General features: G+C 43.9%; 1 long non-coding RNA gene across 1 annotated transcript; it reads left to right on the top strand.

Moving 5' to 3' along the window:
• The first annotated feature begins 4,558 nt into the window (after positions 1-4,558).
• Positions 4,559-7,061, top strand: LOC140598146 (uncharacterized). The gene is made up of 3 exons (XR_012000269.1): positions 4,559-4,677; positions 4,764-4,832; positions 6,975-7,061. It is a non-coding gene; the product is annotated as an uncharacterized lncRNA (long non-coding RNA).
• The last annotated feature ends 1,005 nt before the right edge of the window (positions 7,062-8,066 follow it).

The raw sequence follows: 8,066 nt of genomic DNA, 5'->3' as shown, positions 1-8,066 counted from the left end.
GCCGCAGCTGCCAGGACGGGCCCGTGTGAAATGTGATTAACCCAGGAAGGAGCCAGACAGAGCCGCGCCGGGGCCTCTCCCGAACCCTGGGTCTCCCAGGGTCAGGAGCAGGAGGAGGAGGAAACAAAAACATTACATCAATATTTTTTTTTTCTTCTTTTAACCCGTGTGTTCATACAGATTTCCACAACCTCAGACAGCGCAGACCGAATTGATAGTGCAGCATTAGCCTAAATAATGAAGGAAGTGGTGTGCATCTGTTGAATTTCTCTGCGCTTGTGTAAAGAATGGCAAGGGCCCGAAGGGGGGCCCGGGCGGAGAGGAAGAGCTTCCAGAACGAGCCTGCAGTCACATCGCACCCTGGTCCATCCGAAGAAGAGCACTGCTAAGCCTTTGGGGGGGGGGGGGCCTTCGATCAGCTCGCCTAATGTGATTTCTCAGGCTAACTACAAAGCACCGGTGCCTGCAGAATTAAAGTCATCAATAGCGAGGCCTCCTGCATTTACAGGAAGACACAAATAAAACCCCAACTGATAGGCCGCTCACAGTAGTAAGTTCTCTGTCCCTTCGCAGTCTCTGTAAGAGCTCCGAGTGGTAAACGGAGCTACAAGTGCATTTGTCTCTTCGTCTAAATAAGTAATGCCAATCCCATTTTCAAACAGTGTGCTCGGGCTGCATTCATTATTGCGTTGGGGTTGTGTTCCTGCCAGACGAGCCCTCCCCAGCACCCTGCTTGGACAACTTGTCTCTGCTTGGAGATGCATGCTGCAAACAGCTACTGTTTGAAATTGACTGGAGATGTATTAAATAATCACAAGAGAAATTCCAGTAAAAATAGAGTCAATTATCAAAAGATTAACACTTTTCTTTGTTCTGCAAGAAATAAAAAAAAAGGCAAGGAGGGGAAGCAATTTTCAAGACAGGCACTGATGCTTTAAAAGGATTCTTCAGAGGTGAATTATTTAATCCTTTGTGACTAAGGAAATCTTTGTGTGCACGGCGGGAGGGGGGTAGCACAAAGGAAAAATGTACAATATTGAAAAGTGAAAATACAATATGTGGCACACTGAGAACATGTCAGTTGGAAAGCCTGTCGGGTGGTTGATACCTGAATCAAATCTTGATTACTCTCCTATAGGAAGAATCTGCAGATATTTTCTCGAATATCCCTAAAGGATTAACATAATCAACTCTGGAGTGCCACTGCAGCTACTTCACAAAAATGTAGTTAAGGCGGTACTTATCTGGCAGTGGGAAACTCAGCTCTCGGAGAAGGTACTTCATATATTAAGGCTTTAAATAGTTTTTTTAGGGCCCTCTTCAGGAGGAGGTGAGAGAGGCCCAGAGGCTGGGAGGGGCCTGGCGCACACCAGTGGCCTCCACCTGGGCGGCGGTGGCAGCCAGGCCTGGCAGGGCTCCAGGGCTCCATGGGTCTGAACAGGACTGACAGGGCTGGAGGGCAGTTAGCCCCCCAAGTAAGTCCCCCCCCCACCCCGACCTCGGGTTCCCTGGAGGGAGGGGCTGGTTGAAATGCACGGAGCCAGGCTTCCAGAAAAGCCAGCTCAACTGGGATTATCTCAGTTAGAGGACAGCTCAGAGAGTCGCTCACATTGACCTTCAAAAAACTGAGATGTAGGGGATCCCTCGGTGGTTCAGCGGTTTGGCGCCTGCCTTCGGCCCAGGCATGATCCTGGAGTCCCAGGATCAAGTCCCACCTCGGGCTCCCTGCATGGAGCCTGCTTCTCCTCTGCCTGTGTCTCTGCCTCTCTCCATATATCTGTGTCTCTCATGAATAAATAAATAAAATCTTTAAAGAAAAAATACTGAGATGTGCCTGGATCCCTGGGGAAGCATCCCCAGAAGAGCTGAGCCAGATTGCTCGTGCTCCATACCCTCTTCTGTAGGACTGCCCTCCAGCCCCCGAGGCTCCAAGAGGCCTCGGCACCAGGCTGGAGCTCGCTCAAGCAGGTGAATCCGTGGACTTGCTTAAGTGGCACAGGCTGAGGGGGCAAGTCCCTGCAGGAAGGGCCTCTCGGGTGGGCGGATGGTCCACAGACGGGGCAGAAACTGGACGGTTGGGGCGGCCCGGCGTGGAGAGCGGTAGGCCCCAAGGAGCGGAGGTCTGAACTTGAGCTAGCTTTCAAAGTTTGACTACTCCCACCTACTCATTTCCTTCTACTCATTTTATGAGCAATATATATTCTGAGTGATCGTCATACATATTCTGTAATTTTTCACTTAGAAAAATAGCTTTTGCATTTCATACAGCTTCTAATTCCAAAATTAGTTCAACATCTCGGAGTCAATGTTAGAAATATATACCCCGTTCGGAGACATACTTAGGGCTGGTATTGATTTATGCTATATCATGATTTTAGTCTTATGGGATAATCACCTTGTCGAGGCTATATTTATTGTTGTGGCTATTAAATCACATTAATTCCTCAGTGATTACACAGAGCATCCACAAACTGCATTAGTGACAGAAATCAGTTTTCCTCCCTAAATAAACGTCATACGGAGATCCGTGTCCTAGTTTTTCAATGGTACTCCAACTTTTTTTTTCCTTTTTTTTTTTTATGCATATCTTACCCAAGCATTAAACTTAGGGTTGCAGCCAGCACTTTGCCATAGATTTGAACCCTGGTGGAAAAGCCCCTTGAGGAAGAAGAAGCGCTTTGGAGACAAGTGCTAATGGCAGCACAGCACAGAAGCAAATTGCCCATCAAATGGGATAACTTAGTGTTGCAGAAGCATTGGCAGGGGAAAAAGAAAGGGAGAAAGCAGAAATCATCCAATACTGCCTGCCCTTGATTCAGGCTGCTTTCGGTGGATTTGTCTGGGAATGCGGATTCTCTCTGGCGCTCGGGGAGTTTGTAACAACAAACACTGCCCACACCCAGCTTGCCCTAAAACTTCCACGGTGTGTTAGCAATAGGAAAGTGAGAAAGGAGAGGTTTGCAGTGAAGGGGTTTCTTACAATAAGGTATGAACTAAGAGGGTCCTTTGGGAGATGGACGTGAAGCCCGTGCCAGATTCGCACTGGGTGCAAAGTTGAGCTCCCCCTTGGGGGACCCGAGGTTAGCAGGTAGCTCTAGCAGCATGCACATGATTGGTGCCTAGAGAAGGCCTCCAGCGAGAGAGCACTCAGGGCCGGCTCCGTCACACTTAACCAAGACGGCATTGCCCGATACCGAAGCATTCTGGCCGCCAACAAGACGTATCTGAGTTGGAGGTCGCTGACTCTCTTGGATCATTTGAAAGGATTCTGCTCGCTTTGTATTTTTCATAAAGGGTCAAATAGGGTTTCATCCAGACTGGGTCACCCTCCTTTCTGCCTTGCATGTTGATTCCTGTCATTCATTTGGGGCAGGCTTTGAGCTTGATTGAAGCCCACGTCCGTGACCGAAAGACTTGTTTATATGCCTCTGATGTTCTTCATTTTTATGAATGCCAAATACCTTTCCTCTACAACCCATACCTTAGCTAAAGTCCCCAAGCCAATGAGGAAAGAGAGAATAATGAGGAACAGGAGCGATGCACAAGGGTTGCTCTGGACTCTAATTGTTATTGGTTCATTTTGGACCAGTGAACTGGATCATGCTTAACGATGCACTACGTTTTGACTCCAGTAGAAATGATAATAAGTGAGTTTTAAAATGTAGATGTGTCCACTGTAACAGCATATTAAAACAGTCCCAGAAATGGGGGAGGAAATGAAACCCTCATTGGCCCATCATGGGTCTTGGAAAAGAAAAAAAGAAAAAAAAAAAAAAACCAACAGGTTCCTCTTGTGGCCAGTTCCTAACTTAATTGGTTCCTGTTTAGTAATTTTTTTTTTCCTTTCTCCTAAAGAGAAGCATGGAATACCTAAACCGTGGGATACATGCTTTTGTTGTGCTTTCCGCAACACAGAGAGAAGCAGCAGAACTATTTTTACTTGATGCGATTTGCATTTCCCTAAGTGCACCTACCTGAATAGTCAATGGCTTTTCCCTCAGTGCCACCCACCATGCCCACAACACCCCCGCAGCCCCGCTAATCTGCTTTGCCCAGACCTTTCCTCCAGGTCACCTTTCCATTTCCATTTCTCAGCTCCTCAGGCTTCCCATACACATTTTTACAAGGTGCCCTAACTAAAAGGGCTTTTCTTCTCTCTAATTTCATAATAGATGTATTACTGAGCTGTCTGAAGAGAAAAGCCTTACAACAGACTTCCCCACCAGTGAGCCTCACAGTCAGAGTGTTTTTTTTATATTTATTATTCTCACCTATGTATTCACATTAGGGAACAGCCTAGAACCAATGTCCCCACACACTGTATTTTTGCCTCATCTGCCCCCAAACCTCTTAAGTTAGAGACGGTGGAGGATGTTTGTCAATTTCCCTTCCTTCCCCCACTGCCCCATCTCTCCTCTGTCTGAAATCCCACCCACCCCCAACCTCCGTTCTCCTGGTCTCTTGGGGGTGATATAGTCCTTCCTCTACTTAATAATTTTCTCCCCCACGGTGGCCTAAAGCAGATTGTAACACGTTGCTTTTACTCTTCCTCTCACCTAGTTTTACATTTTCTCCACCTGTTTTTCTTGGTACTGGAGTTTTCCAGGAATGCCATGAAACTTTCACTCAAGCTGTTCAAGTGTGTATTCCTTCAGCCTGCCAAAAGGCCCTCTCTAGGTGGGTTTTCCCCAAGCCCCCAAGTGCTTTTGCTAACGAAACTGCTGAACAGGAGCTAATTTATCACTCTGTTATCACCATATTAGGGCATGAGAGAGCCATACCTAGGATGAATTATGGATCCTTCCAGTGTCCCAGGCATCCTGTACGTCAAGGTAAGCAAATGCTGCGTCGTGTTAACTGTCAGCCTCCAAAACAGCTGACATTTGTTATTTTAATTAATAGTTTACTTTGCTGAAATAAGCTTCTGTGAGAAGCTATGACTTTTTATTAAATCTTCACTGCAGCATTGTTTTCCCCAGATTGGGAGACAAAAGCTAATTTTCAAAACTGCTTCATCCTGCAAGGTCACAGTCAACAGCTTGTGTGCACATGTCAGGGAAACATCTGCTTCTGTGCCAAAGATATAAGTAAAATTTGCTTTATTTTGAAATTTAAATTTACTGTTACTTGGAGAAAAATGATGAGTCAGTCATTAAAGAGCTATTAAGTGATGTTGATTAGGGAAGACTTTTTAACCAGTCGTTTTGTCTCACAACTGACGCTGAAATTTCTCCGACCTCAGCATTCTGCTTAGACGTTGCAGGGAACTGTGGTCAGTGGCACATCTGGATCTGGACCAACTTGTCTTTTCATTAATGCAAATCATTATTATGTAATTACTCAGCCTGCAATGTAGAGATCATTGATTTCTTTTGCCCAGTAGCAGTATTTTTAAGTCACTGATGACAATGAGAACTTTCAGGACAATCCAAACTATACAAATTAGCCTCAGCTGAAGAAAGGCAAGCTGACTTAAAAGGTTCCAACACTAAATTTAGTTCTGAGATTTTCTCTTCGCTTGGAATAAATTAACCAAGGGAAGTTGGTTCCTTCATGTTGTTTTAATTACCTTTGATAATGCATTTTACTCATCACATTTCTGAGACAATAACACTTTAGAGCTCTTTCCCCAAATGGACTTGTGTTCTGTCCCTGCACATGTTGTCGTGTTATGGCCTAGCTCTCGGGGGAATCCGCCACTTTTCTGAAAATACCAGTGACTCCTTTGGGGAGAGATGTCCTAATATGAACTGCTCATATTCAGTTGATATGTCTGGATCGTGTTTCCTTGAGGCCAGAGACGTCCTCAAACATTGACACTTAGAAAAGCAGATTACAGTCTCTGGATTCTGCGATCCTGTCTCTCCAAACTGCCGCTGCAAGTGTCTGATATTTTGTGGTAGATTGAATGATCGGCCCCAATTCTTGACCCCTTCCTGCATCTACACCCCTGATTCTGCCTCACTGAGGAAAGAATGCTTCCCCACCTCTGACTCTGAGCTCAGCCATGGGGATTTGGTTTTGATAAATGACATTAGGTGGAAGTAACAATAAGCCAGGTCCAAGCCAATGCTGAAAACAAAAAACAACAACAAAAAAAACCCCACCCAAAAACCCATGTTTCTGCTTGCCCTTTTGTACCTCTACCATGACCATGAGAAGTTTATACCCAGCTAGCCCGGTTGGTGCAAGGAAGATGAGATGCTGGTGCAGAGCTGCCTCAGCTGAGCCCAACCCCGATCAACCAAACTCCAGCCACAACTCACAGTCACATAAGCTATAAAAATAATGATTGTTGTTTAAGCCACTGGGTTTGGGGGTGATAGTCCAATATTACCCATTACCTAGCTGTTATCTTTTTTTTTTTACAGTCTTTTTGAGGTACAATAAACTTCACATCTTACAAGGGTAAATTTCGACATGTGATTGATTAGACCCACAAGATCATCACCACAATCAAGATAATGAACATACTGCTAAACCTTTCTTCCTAACCTTTCCTAATTTCTCCCTCCTGCCCTCCTCCCCTTGACTCTACCCCATCCGCAGGGAAATGCGTTCTTTAAAATGAATTTTGCATTTGGCAGCCTATGTCTAGCAAGTCTAGTCTTGGCCATCCCTAGTTCACACGTAGGTGTTCAAATTTAGTAGTTACTACTTTGAAAAACTATGGGACCCACTGCCCAGGAAACCACAATAGGAAGAAAAAGAGTTGACCTGAGAGCATGGACTTTGGGGTTACACAAGCCTACTTTGGATTCCAACTCTGATATTTAACTGCTCTGTGACTTTGAGCAATTAGATTAAACTCTCTGAGCATCAAAGGGAAAGGGTGGGAAATATACCTATCTTCCTGGGTTATTCTGAGGATTAAATGAGATAATATATGTAAAGTCCTTATGGTAACTGGGTGGCACATATGCACATAGCACATTTTCAATAAATGTTAGCTGCTACTATTTTTATTATTTTAGCTTTATGTCATCAGCGTATGCAGTGGAGAAGAGAGAAACCACCTGCACTGTACCTGGCACATGGTAGTCACTCAGTAAATGTTGGTTGAATAAATAAAAGAAAAGTTCAACATATATTTCTTTGCCTAAAGGTGGCATTCATTTTATAGAATGAAAGGTTTGTTCCATTGAACCTAAATTGATATGCCCTCCCTCTCTCTCTTTCTCTTTTTAAAAATAAGCTTACTCTAAAATTGTATACCTAATATTTCATACAATCTCTAGGTCATATGTGGGGACTGCACACGGAAACAGTGATGATGACCTTGGGAAAAATGGTCTCATGCCCCAGACCGATACCTCTCATTTATTTTTCATGGAATTCTAAAGTCTCGGGTCACTCAAAGCTTTTTCAGGGGTTAGCACTTACCTTAGATTTTCTTTACTCTTCTAAATTCCCCTTCGAAAGAAAGAAAGAAAAAGAAAGAAAGAAAGAGGGATACCTGGGTGACTCAGTGCTTGAGCATCTGCCTTTGGCTCAGGGTGTGGTCCTGGGGTCCTGGGATCGAGTCCTGCATTGGGCTCCCCACAGGGAGCCTGCTTCTCCCTCTGCTTATGTCTCTGCCTCTCTCTCTGTCTCTCATGAATTCATAATTTTTTAAAAAATCTTAAAAAAAAGGAAGGAAGGAAAAAGAAAGAAAAAGGAAAAGAAAAGAAAGAAAAGAAAAGAAGAGAAGAAAAGAAAGAAAAGAAAAGAAAAAAAGAAAAGAAAGAAAAGAAAAAAGAAGAAAGAAAAGAAAAGAAAAGAAAAGAAAGAAGAGAAAAGAAAAGAAAGAAAAGAAAAGAAAAGAAAGAAAAGAAAAAAGAAAGAAAAGAAAGAAAAGAAAAGAAAGAAAAGAAAAGAAGAAAAGAAAAGAAAAGAAAAGAAAGAAAGAAAAAAAAAGAAAAGAAAAGAAAAGAAAAGAAAAGAAAAGAAAAGAAAAGAAAGAAAAGAAGGAAAGGATCATCCTCCTGTCTCATTTGGGGCCCCTTTAGGAAGCAGCGAGCAAGGTGGACGAATATGGACTTTGGTGCCGTCTCTCACTTTTCCTCTCTGTGTCCACTGTATTTAGC

This window comes from Vulpes vulpes, chromosome 3 (genome assembly GCF_048418805.1).
Source record: "Vulpes vulpes isolate BD-2025 chromosome 3, VulVul3, whole genome shotgun sequence".
Classification (NCBI taxonomy): domain Eukaryota; kingdom Metazoa; phylum Chordata; class Mammalia; order Carnivora; family Canidae; genus Vulpes; species Vulpes vulpes.
The sequence above is the reverse complement of the archived record's forward strand: the minus strand, read 5'-3'. Positions and strand labels throughout refer to the sequence as shown.